We start from the raw sequence: 12065 nt of genomic DNA, 5'->3' as shown, positions 1-12065 counted from the left end.
GAATGGCAATCATTAAAAAGTCAGGAAACAACAGTTGTTGGAGAGGATGTGGAGAAATAGGAACACTTTTACACTGTTGGTGGGATTGTAAACTAGTTCAACCATTATGGAAAACAGTATGGCAATTCCTCAAGGATCTAGAACTAGATGTACCATATGACCCAGCCAACCCACTACTGGGTATATACCCAAAGGATTATAAATCATGCTGCTATAAAGACACATGCACACGTATGTTTATTGCGGCACTATTCACAATAGCAAAGACTTGGAATCAACCCAAATGTCCATCTGTGACAGACCGGATTAAGAAAATGTGGCACATATACACCATGGAATACTATGCAGCCATTAAAAAGGATGAGTTTGCGTCCTTTGTAGGGACATGGATATAGCTGGAGACCATCATTCTTAGCAAGCTATCACAAGAACAGAAAACCAAACACCGCATGTTCTCACTCATAGGTGGGAACTGAACAATGAGATCACTTGGACTCGGGAAGGGGAATATCACACACCGGGGCCTATCATGGGGAGGGGGGAGGGGGAGGGACTGCATTGGGAGTTATACATGATATAAATGATGAATTGATGGGTGCTGACGAGTTGATGGGTACAGCACACCAACATGGCACAAGTATACATATGTAACAAACCTGCACATTATGCACATGTACCCTAGAACTTAAAGTATAATAAAAAAAATTAAGAAATAAAAAAATAAATAAAAAATAAAAAAATAAAAAATAAAAAATAAAAAAAATAAAAATAAAAAAAACTGATCCAGAACAGAGACAAGGGCATTAAAACAATATCAAAACTGTATTCCACATATTGTAAAAGCTAATTTGAGGCACGGAAGATATAACAACACTCTGGATCACTGTTCTAGAGGTGAAAGCTACAATGTATAAAATAAGAACTGTACTGCATGGGATTAATGGCAGATTAGATGTTAAAGAAGAAAAGATTATTCATTGTGAAACCATAGCAATATAAACTATCCAAAATGAAACCAAAAGAAAAGAGGATTAAAAAAATTTAAGCTAACTTATCTGTGATCTGTGGGACAACTTCACGTGGCTTAATATATATTTAATTGAAGTCCCTGAAGGAGAGAAGAAAACATGAGTAATGAGAGTAGTGCATTAAAAACGATGTTTGGAAAAATAACGACAACATTTTTTTCCAAATTTGATGTTAACTATAAACCTAGAGATGCAAGAAGTTCAATGCACCTCAAGCACAAGTACCACTGAATAAAATTACATCATGTCTCATTATAATCAAATTGCTCAATCCCAATGATAAATAGAAATTTTAAAAGCAGACAGGAAAAATTGTCAAAGTATGTAAAGGGGAACACTGGTCCATCCCATAGAAGTTATTTGAGACTTGTTGAGGCTAGTAAGCGGTGTTTTGGGCAATATTCCTTGTGTGCCTAAGGAGAATGCACATTTTCTATTAATAATGAATGAGCTTCCAGTTCCACAGATGTCCCATAAATCAAGCCTGTAAATGGTGTTGTCCAAATCTATATTTTTATTATTTTAAAAATATGGTTGACCTAACAGTGATTGAGAGTTGCATTGAAAACTTCCATAAGTCATAGTTAATTTTTTCTAAATTATTTCCTTTGGGTTCTGTGTTTGCTTTACACGCTTTCCCTCAATAAATACATCTTTTTTGACTTCCCATTAGTGTAGGATTGTTGGTGGTAAACTTGGCTTTTATTTATCTGGAAATATAATTAATTTGCTCTTTTTCCTAAAAATAGTGTTGCTGGGTACATAATTCCAGGTCAAAAGTTTTTTTTTGTTTGTTTGTTTTTTTTTTTGTCACACTTTGTACATATTACTATTTATCTACCTACTGTTGTTACCATTAACACATCTGCTGTCTCATTGCTTTTCCTTCTGTGGATGATTTGTTGTTTCTTTCTGGTTGTTTTTAAAGTTAGATTTTGTTTTGTGTTCCGCCTTACCCTACAATGCATCTAGGCCTGGATTTCTTATTTCCATTTGTGCAGCTTGTCATGAATTACTCATCATGAATACCTATGGATTCAGGTCTCTTGTCAGCAATTACCCAGGTTCAGTTATTTCTTTATAGCAATGCAACAATGGGTTCATTCAGAAAATTGGCACTGAGGAGCAGGACATTGCTATAAAGATACCTGAAAATGTGGTAGCAGGTTTGGAACTGGGTAATGAGCAGAGGTTGGAAGACTTTGGAGGGCTCAGAAGAAGACAGAAAAGTGAGGGAAAGTTTGGAACTCAGTGACTCATTAAGGGGCTGGAAGCAAAATGCAGATAGAAATATGGATAATGAAGGCCAGGCTGACAAGGTCTCAGATGGAAACGAGGAAGTTATTGGGAACTGGAGCAAAGGTCACCCTCGTGTGCCTTAGCAAAGAGCTTGGCTGCATTGTATTCGTGTCCTAGTGATCTGTGGAAGTTTGAACTTAAGAATGGTAACTTAGGGTGTCTGGCAGAAGACATTTCTAAGCAGCTCAACATTCAAGAAGTGGCATGGCTGCTTCTAATCACCTATGATCAGATATGGGAGCAAATGAATGACTTAAAGTTAGAATTTATACCTACAAGGAAAGCAGGGTGTAACAGTTTGGAAAATTTGCAGCTTAGCCATGTGGTAGAGAAAGGAAAAAATGTTTTCAGGAGAGGAATCCAAACAGGCTGCAGAGCAACCACCTATTAGAGAGATTTGCATGGCTAAAAGGGAGCCAAGTGCTAATATCCAAGACAATGGGAAAAAGACCTTGAAGACATTTCAGAGATCTTTGCAGTAGCCCCTCCCATCACAGGCCCAGAGGCCAAGCAGAAAAGAATGGCTTAATGGGCCAGGACTAGGGCCCTGATGCCCTGTGCAGCCTGGGGACACTGGTACCTGTATCCCAACTTCTTCAGGTGGTTCAGTGGTGGTTCAACAGTCTCCAGGTACAGCGTGGACTGCTGCTCTAGAGGGTAAGCCTTGGTGACTTCCAAGTGGTGTGAACTCTGCAGGAACACAGAACACAAGAGTGAAGGGGGATTGGCGGCTTCCCTCTAGATTACAGAGGATGTGTGGGAAAACCTGGCTGCCCAGGCAGAAGCCTGCTGCAGCGGCTCCTCACAGAGATACTCTATGAGGGCAATGCTGGGAGGAAATGTAGGGTTGGAGCCCACACAGACTCCTCCAGGGCACTGCCTATTGGAGCTGTGGGTAGAGAGCTTCTGCCCTCCAGACCCCAGAATGTTTGATCTACTGGCAGCAGCCTCAGCCTGGAAAAGCCACAAGTACTTAACTCTAACCCATGAGATTGGCTGCAGGGGCCGCAAGCTGCAAAGCCACAGGGGTGGAGCTGTACAAGACCTTGGGAGCCCACACCTCACACCAGTGTGCCTCATGGAGTCAAAGGAGATTATTTTGGAACTTTAAGGTTTAATGTGTGCCCTGCTGAGTTTCGGACTTGCTTGGGGCCTATGGCCTCTTTCTTTTGGCCAATTTCTTCCTCTTGGAATAGGTATGTTTTCCCAGTACCTGTACCATCATTGTATCTGTTGTATCTGCGAAGTAAATAACTTGTTTTTTATCTCACAGGCTCATAGGTGGAAGGAACTCATCTCCAGAGGAGCCTTTAGATTTGGCATTTTGATTGAGTTGATCCTGGAATGAGTTTAGACTTTCAGGGACTATTGGGAAGGGATGATTGCATGTTGCAAGGTGAGTTGGACATGAGATTTGAGGGACCAGGGGTGGAATGATATAGCTTGGATGTTTGTCCCCTCCAAGTCCCACGTTGAGATGTAATCCCCAGTGCTGGAGGTGGGGCCTGGTGGGAGGTGTTTGAATCATGGGAGCAGGTTCCTCATAAATAGTTTAGTGCCATCCCCTTGGTGATGAGTGAGTTCTTGCTCTGGTAGTTCACTTGAGATCTGGTCATTTAAAAATGTATGGCACCCCCGCCAACCCCACCACTCTCTCTTGCTCCTGCTCTCACTACATGACGTGTTGGTTCCCACCCCACCTCCTGCCATGACAGAAGCTTCCTGAGGCCTCACCAGAAGCCAAGCAGATACCAGCACCGTGCTTCCTGTACAGCCTGCAGAGTTGTGAGCCAGTTAAATCTGTTTTTTTTTTTTTTAAATAAATTACCCAGCCTCAGGTATTTCTTTATAAAAACACAAAACAGCCCAATGCACGTAGTAACTTATAGATATATTTAGAAAACTGATTATCTTTTAAAATACAACTACAGACTAAAATGCAGAGTTCATTAAAATACAGATGATGACTGTGGTTCTCTGGTCTTCTCTTGACTCTTGTTGTCTACTAAGATAAGAAGTCTGGGCTAGGCTGAAGAACTCAGAATCCAGGTATGGGGTTTCCCAGCACTGTGCTCCCATTTCTCAGTACTGTGCTCCATCTCTCAGTACTGTGTGCTCCTGTTTCCCAGTACTGTGCTCCCATTTCCCAGTACTGTGCTCCCATTGCCCAATACTGTGCTCCCATTTCCCAGTACTATACTCCCATTTCCCAGTACTGTGTGCTCCCATTTCCCAGTACGGTGCTCCCATTTCTCAGTACAGTGTGCTCCCATTTCCCAGTACTGTGTGCTCCATTTCCCAGTACTATGCTCCCATTTCCCAGTACTGTGCTCCCATTTCTCAGTACTGTGCTCCATTTCCCAGTACTATGCTCCCATTGCCCAGTACTGTGCTCCCATTGCCCAATACTGTGTGCTCCCATTTCCCAGTACTGTGCTCCCATTTCCCAGTACTCTGCTCCCATTTCCCAGTACTCTGCACTCCCATTTCCCAGTACTGTGTGCTCCCATTTCCCAGTACTCTGCGCTCCCATTTCCCAGTACTGTGTGCTCCCATTTCCCAGTACTGTGCTCCCATTTCCCAGTACTATGCTCCCATTTCCCAATACTGTGTGGTCCAGTTTCCCAGTACTGTGTGCTCCCATTTCCCAATACTGTGTGCTCCCATTTTGCAGCACTGTGCTCCCATTTCCCTGTACTGTGTGCTCCCATTTCCTAGGACTGTGCTCCCATTTCTCACTACTGTGCTCCCATTTCTCAGCACTGAGCTCCCATTTCGCAGTACTGTGTGCTCCCATTTCCTAGGACTGTGCTCCCATTTCTCAGCACTGTGCTCCCATTTCTCAGTACTGTGCCCACACGTGTGATCCAATGTCCCCGGCCCATCAGCTCTTCTTGAGCAGCAAGAGGCCCTGCAGCTGGCTGGCTGGCTGGACAGCACAGTTAAGCAGGTGGCCGTATCCTGTGCAGTTGCTGGCAGCCCATCATCCTGGAGATGTAACCCCGCCTGCCAGGCTTGCTCTTCTTTGGTTGTGATGATGACGACAGTGATGGATGCTGGGCTCTGAGGGTCCTGGTTCCTTCGAAGGACATACAGGGGCCTCTGAGATGATGGGCTCTGGTTGCTGGCCTGTGGCATGTGCAGGAGCAGGAAGCTTTGCAAGGTAGACTCTCCAGGCAGGACCTTGATGCAGGGGTGGGGTTTCAGGGTGGAAGACCTGGATCACAGGGGCACCTCAGCTTCTGCAGGACAAAACAAAGTCACTCTTTGAGCAGCCACCAGGGAGGGAGCTCAGCTCTACTTGTGATGGAAACCCACCAGTGGCTTTTATCCCACCCTCTTCCCTGGAGAGGCAGGGCTGGTTTCTGGGAGGATCATCACCTTGGCTTAGCCCCACTCCCAGCTGGGTCTAGTGAGAGTCCTCCTGAGCAAGGCTCCTGCCCTCCCCATCCTTCCAGAAAGCTTAGAGATGAGCGCACCACTGACATAGGCCATTTTCTATTGTTCTTCTTGGGAAAAATACCTTTTTGAAAGACAACCCATCTTTTATCACTACATATTTTAACAAACATTTCCTTTGGCCTGGTGCGGTGGCTCACGCCTGTAATCCCAGCACTTTGGGAGGCTGAGGCAGGTGGATCACAAGGTCAGGAGATTGACACCAGGAGATCTGGCTAACACAGTGAAATCCCGTCTCTACTAAAAATACAAAAAATTAGCCAGGCGTGGTGGCGGGCACCTGTAGTCCCAGTTACTCGGGAGGCTGAGGGAGAATGGCGTGAACCCGGAAGGTGGAGCTTGCAGTGAGCCGAGATCACACCACTGCACTTCAGCCTGGGCGACAGAGCTCAATATATATATATTGAGAGAGAGAGAGAGAGAGAGAGAGAGAGAGAGAGAGAGAGAGAGAGAGAGAGAGAGAGAGAGAGAGAGAGAGAGAGAGAGACTGTCTAAAAAATATATATATACATATATATTATATATATATATTTCTTTGTTTGCATTTATCAATTGAATTATGTTGTATCTAGAATTTTATTTAACCTTCTTGGATTCACTGCGCTTTATAAATCTGTGAGTTGGTGTCTTCTAACAATGTTGGCAAATTCTCAGCCAAATCTCCTTAAATACGACCTCTTCCCAATTTTCTCTCTTTTCTCTTTCTGGGACTCTAACTAAACATAACACAGTCTTCAAACTGTATTCTCATTAATGTTTTGGCATTTCGCATTTCTGTCACTTTGTGTCTATTTCAGTAATTTGTTCAGCTCTAGATTCTAGTTCTCTAATTCACTTTTCAATTGTGTCTAATTTGTTGTCAAATCCATCCATCAAGTTAAAAAAAAATCAGTGTGGCCGGGCGCGGTGGCTCAAGCCTGTAATCCCAGCACTTTGGGAGGCCGAGATGGGCGGATCACGAAGTCAGGAGATCGAGACCATCCTGGCTAACATGGTGAAACCCCGTCTCTACTAAAAAATACAAAAAACTAGCCGGGCGAGGTGGCGGGCGCCTGTAGTCCCAGCTACTGGGGAGGCTGAGGCAGGAGAATGGCGTAAACCTGGGGGGCGGAGCTTGCAGTGAGCTGAGATGCGGCCACTGCGCTCCAGCCTGGGTGACAGAGCGAGACTCCGTCTCAAAAAAAAAAAAAAAAAAAAAAAAAAAAAAAAAAAAAAATCAGTGATATTTCTCATTTGTATTAGTTTTATTTGGTATTTTTCCACATCTGCTTGGTAATTTAAAAAATAGTTTTCTGTTCTCTCCAGATATTTTTGAGTTTGTGTTTTCTTTATGTTTTGGTCGGGGTCGGCCAAATTCAATATCTGAAGTACTTGTGTGTCTGTTTCTACTATGGTTTCTGTTGCTTCTCACTCACAGTGCTTTGTTTTTACGTGTGGTGAGTTACTTTTCATTAAGAGTTGCTCGTCTGCTTTGTAGTTTTATTTGTGAGAAATCTTTGAGCCTTAGGATGAAGGTTTGTTACTCCGAAGGAATGATGCTTGGCCCCTGGGAATGATCAGTGCAGAATCAGTCTACGTTAAACTCTCAGCTTGGGGAGCTTCGGTCACCCATCTCGCACACAGTTAGGGACAACCTTTGCTCCAAATACTCGGCAGTGTTTTTTCTCTTTTTCTTTCAGCTCCAGGGCTCGAGATGACTGATCACTCCTGATTCCTTTGCGGGTGGAGAAGTGAGTTACTTCCACTTTGCCACTGCAATGAGGGTACCGCCATCTGGGGGTGCCAACTTTAAGAGATTACTGATTGGCTTGCCATTCTGGCTGTGCTCTCAGCTTGATCTTCTCTTTTTGCCTCTTGTAAAGCTGAAAATGAAGTTCACCAGGTTTCCCAAACGCCCTCGGGGCAAAGGCCAGCTGCACTCCCCACTGGGTTTCTCTCTGGGTTCCTCTGTGCCTTCAACCCCGGCCTGAAAATTCCTTATGTCGCCTCGGTTCATTGATGCCTTTAAGAATACTTACACTCGCACTCATATGGACACGGACACGCACACACCCAACTTCTCGCACTCACATGGACACAGACACGCATGCGCGCACACACACAACCCTAACTTCCTCAGACACGCACGCGCACACACACACCCCCACTTCTCGCACTCACATGGACACAGACACGCATGCGCGCACACACACAACCCTAATTTCCTCAGACACGCACGCGCACACACACACCCCCTAACTTCTTGCACTCACATGGACACGCACGCGCACACACCCCCTAACTTCTCGCACTCACATGGACACGCACGCACACACACCCCCTAACTTTCTTGCCCTCACATGGACACGCCGCGCACACACCCCCTAACTTTCTCGCACTCACATGGACATAGACACGCAACGTGCACACACCCCCTAACTTCTTGCACGCACATGGACACGCACGTGCACACACCCCCTAACTTCTCGCACTCACATGGAAACATAGACACGCACGCGCACACACCCCCCTAACTTCTTGCACTCACATGGACACGCACGCGCACACAACCCCCTAACTTCTCGCACTCACATGGACGCGTGAAACGCACGCGCGCACACCCCTAACTTCTCGCACTCACATGGACGCGGAAACGCACGTGCCACACACACACACACCCTAAATTCCTCAGTTTTCAGAGCATTGTCCAATCCTGGTAAGTGACTTGCCACGTGACTAGAACCTCAGGCTTCGTATCACTACTTCTTTCTTTCCCCTCCCTTTTCCCTTTATGCCATCAGTCTGTATCCACGATCTTTAAAATCTACCTTAAGTCCTTTCTGGGATTATGTAAAAGTCAGACAACTCTCTTAGCCACCATCTCCTTTTCTAGAGATACGAGTGACTGACTCCTACCCACAGGCACTTTGAGAAGGGGAAGGCATACTGAAGAAGTGTTTCATGTGGGCTACAGTAATTCACAACTGTAAGACGTTATCACAGCCAACATTTGCTGTATAAAACCCTAGTGGTGAATATTTGTTTTTGAATGAGGCTAAATCATTTCAAAAGCACCCTAGGAAAACCAGATGCTTCAGAAATGATTTAGCCTCATTCAAACATAATGCAAATGATAAAGAACATGCAAACAATAAATAATGTGACCTGAAATTATCTGTAACTTCAGCAGACAAGCTGTGGTTGGCTGAGTTTGAACTTCTATAAAACACACTGAACCATCTTGTTTCAATCACTAATCAAGCTCTGCCATGGGAACGTGCTCTTTTTGGACATCTGACCCTTCCAAACCTTATGTTGAAATTTGATCTCCAGTGTTGGAGATGGGGCCTCACAGGAGGTGTTTGTGTCATGGGGGTGGACCCCTTGCAAAGAGATTAAAGCCCTCCCGCTGAAAGGAGTGAGTTCAGCTCTAGTAGTTCTTGCTCTAACCAACCCATGGGCTCTTGTTGAAAAGGGCCTGGAGCCTCCTCCACCCCTTCACCTCCCCTCTCTCCATGTGATCTCTGCACATGTCAGCTCCCTTCACCTTCTGCTGTTAGTGGAAGAAGGCTGAGACCATCACCACATACATAGCTCAGTCATCAGAATCATAAGCCAAATACACGTAGTATCAGGTGCGGTTCTGTAGACATTTTACACGAACTCAAGTTGTAGCTTCTTAAGTTTGTCCTCCATATCACTGAGACAGTTTTTTACAGCACCAATTTACTTCATGTTTCCTTGAAAGATTTTGATTTTGCAATTTCATGGTCAGTTTCTTGCAATCTTTCCATATCTCATTCAGCTCCCCTTTGATCTCAGTGGATTTGTCTTCTCATCTCAGCTTGTCTCCAATTATGATTTTGACTCCTGCCTCATTCAGCCCCTGTGCTATGCATCTCAAACACTGTTTTTCTAGAGAACAATTTTCCTAGGTTTGCTGTCTTTCTGGGCTTTCCTGGTGATGTCTATTCCCAGTTCTGCAACATTTTCACAGGATATACACAGAACCATCAGTCCTGACCTCTTGTCCTCTAGGGTGCTGGTCAGGGCTGTGCTGCTGGGAGACCTTGACCTTCCTCAGGGCTCCAGGGCACCCAGCCAGCTGTGGAAGCTGCCTGGAGCACAGGAACTCTGAGGATCCCAGGGCTCTTCATGTTTTCCCCGATCATAGGACTTTTCTTGTATGGATCATGCCTTTGAGGATTCAGTGTGTGTTTATACCCTTTTCCTGTCCAGCTAGTTTTTGGGAGGTGCCTCTCTGAAGCATTGTGAGAAGGCAGGTACTGAATGGTAGAGTTCAGGGTGCAAAGGAGCTTGCTTTGCCTTGGAAAGCACAGGTAACAGCTAAGAGAAAGGGTTGAGGTCTCATTTTCAGATCCTATCATGTCTCGTGTTTCTTAGCTGAGGGGATACAGAAGTGGAGGGAGCGCATGCTCCTCTGGTTTCAAGTGCTCAGGCTTCCTATTCTGATGGCAGAGCATGGCTGGATGGTTTGCCAACTCATGTGTGAGCCTCATAGCAAATTCCTTTAGCCTTCTAGTGAGTAAACTTTCCCCCTGATTCTGGAAGTCAATGATCATTTGTTTCACAGTTAAATTTCACTGCGTTCTATGGATCGTCCTCAAGGTTTGAGCAGAAAGCTAGGATAGGTAGGGCCAGAGGCTTCTAATCAGAAACCGTCTTAAAATGGCAGGTGTTCATTATTTAAAGTTCTTAGATTAGTACAACTGGGTGAAAATAATTCTTAGACTTAAAGCAAGATGAAAATGAGCGGTCTACAACGTATACATTGTTTACTGCCTAGAAAATAAAGATGAATCGATATTTTCATACCTCGTCTGCCGTGCACTACTTCTAAAGACGGACACGTGGTTCACATTCTGGGGTTACTGTTGACATCAAGAGACAAGGAAACAACAAGCATCCTAGCCCTTGAGTTTGCACTGGTGATTTTTTAAAGAAGATATTGCACTCTCTAGAGAACCAAACTTGGGTAGATTTCAACGTGACCCGTACTGCCACATATCTCACCTGAATCTCAGTCTTCACTTTCAGCACTGTCGGTTTTCACGGGCTGTCTTCGTTCTTGTTGCAGCCTGTTTGCGATGTTCAGAAAGAGAAACAACAGAGAACGTGTGATGGAATGTTTGTTATACTGCCGAAGTGGACAACATGCGTAAACGAGAGTACAGTTTAGAGATGAGCTTGTGACGGGGGCAATCGCTTCACCTCGCTGAGTTTTGGAGCCTTCGTTTTTGTGAAGATAGTGATAAGACTGCACTACTGGAAGAATGTTGCTTTTTCTTCTGCCTGTGTGCTGATACAGCGACAAAGAGTGCTTTCCCTGATCAATAAGAGGGTCTTGTGGTAGCCAAGGAGGCTAGTTTGGATTTCTAGCATGAAAAGTGGAGAAACATGGGCCCACAAGAGGTCATCCCGTGCCTGGCACCTTCTTCTCACAACTCTTGCTTGATTGTGGTGAGTTCTGGCTGTCAGGGAGCCTGAAGTGCTTTCACACCCACATCTTGAGTAAGGTGTTTTGCTCTCTGCCCTGATGCTACACCAGCCCAGCCAGCCAAGGACTTGATGGCTTATGCGTGCTGGCCAGGTGGCAGGAGAAGTGACCGTGTTGCTGCCCAGACTTTGCAAAGGTTTGGAGTTCGGGCTTATCTTAACTTGCAATGCTGAATGTGTCAGGAATTAGAGACCAGAAATGTGCAAAATCTTGCTTTGAAAGTTTTTGAAAGACCCACAAGCAAAAAAGTCACTAGGAGACTTCTAAATCAAAACAGCCTATCTATCACATGCTAAAGTCCCCCTTCTCTGATCCAATCCTTAAAAATTATAATTGGCCGGGCGCGGTGGCTCACGCCTGTAATCCCAGCACTTTGGGAGGCCGAGACGGGCGGATTACGAGGTCAGGAGATCAAGACCATCCTGGCTAACACAGTGAAACCCCGTCTCTACTAAAGAATATAAAAAAATTAGCCGGGCATAGTGGCGATCGCCTATAGTCCCAGCTACTCGGGAGGCTGAGGCAGGAGAATGGCGTGAACCCAGGAGGCAGAGGTTGCAGCAAGCCGAGATTGTGCCCCTGCACTCCAGCCTGGGCGACAGAGCAAGACTCCATCTCAAAAATCAATCAATCAATCAATCAATCAATCAATCAATAAAATAAAATAAAAATTATAATCAGGATATAAATGGATCCATAAATGAGTAAAGACAGGACATCAAAGAAAAGCAAGAAGGGAAACCTTTGTTGGATCAGAAATGATAACTCCTAGAAGGAAAGAA

The sequence above is a fragment of the Rhinopithecus roxellana genome, chromosome 3 (genome assembly GCF_007565055.1).
Source record: "Rhinopithecus roxellana isolate Shanxi Qingling chromosome 3, ASM756505v1, whole genome shotgun sequence".
Taxonomy (NCBI): domain Eukaryota; kingdom Metazoa; phylum Chordata; class Mammalia; order Primates; family Cercopithecidae; genus Rhinopithecus; species Rhinopithecus roxellana.
This window is presented reverse-complemented; position numbering follows the sequence as displayed.